Below are 901 nucleotides of genomic sequence, written 5' to 3' on the forward strand. Positions count from 1 at the left end.
AAAGGGACAATAACGACAGTTGCAAACAATGGTCCGAACTTCGTACAAGATGAGGCGCTGCTCCACCACGGCCTGCAAGATGTCGACGCGCAGTGGGCCAGAAGGCCGGTGGGGGGCGGTCAAAATCCCGGACGCGTTTTGAGCTCCAGGGTCGCTAAATGGGACTCGAACCGAACGTGTGACCCCACCAATGCATTGCTCTCCGAACGAGGAATCCATTGGTGGGGTCACACGTTCGGTTCGAGTCCTGCTTCGCGACTCTGGAGCTCAAAAGGCGTCTGGAGTTTGGGTGTTGCAGAGGTTTCCGTAGGTCCTGACGAGGTACAACCCACGCCTCCACCACGCGGAGGCAACAGCTAGTTCTTCGGCCGACTTCCTCAATTTACACGTGAAATATGCAGGCCCCGCAAACAAGCGTGTAATGGGTGCAGCGAGGCACGAGGCTCTCGAAGCGAACCGGCCGCAAAAACAGCGTGGTACTCATTCCGGAGGCGGGGCACAGTGGGCCAGAAGACCGGTGGAGGCGGGCAAAACTCTCGACGCATTTTGAGCTCCAGAGTCGCTAAACAGAACTCAGACCGAGCGTGTGACCCCACCAATGGATTGCTCTCCGAACTAGGAATCCATTGGTGGGGTCACACGTTCGGTTCGAGCCCCATTTAGCGACTCTGGAGCTCAAAATGCGTCTGGGGTTTTGGCCGCCTCCACTGGTCTTCTGGCCCACTGTGGGGGGCAGTCAGGGCTGGCAGCCAGGCCGGCAGCCTCCTTCCAACAAAAGGCGGGAAAAACGACGGCAAAAAAGTAGCCGCTGCATGCACTTATTCATCGCGCTGCGGGACGCGTATTTATGGGAGCGATACACGTAAATTGCCGCCACGATAGTGTCATCCACTTTGACGCG

The sequence above is a fragment of the Thrips palmi genome, unplaced genomic scaffold, assembly GCF_012932325.1.
Source record: "Thrips palmi isolate BJ-2018 unplaced genomic scaffold, TpBJ-2018v1 HiC_scaffold_18, whole genome shotgun sequence".
Classification (NCBI taxonomy): domain Eukaryota; kingdom Metazoa; phylum Arthropoda; class Insecta; order Thysanoptera; family Thripidae; genus Thrips; species Thrips palmi.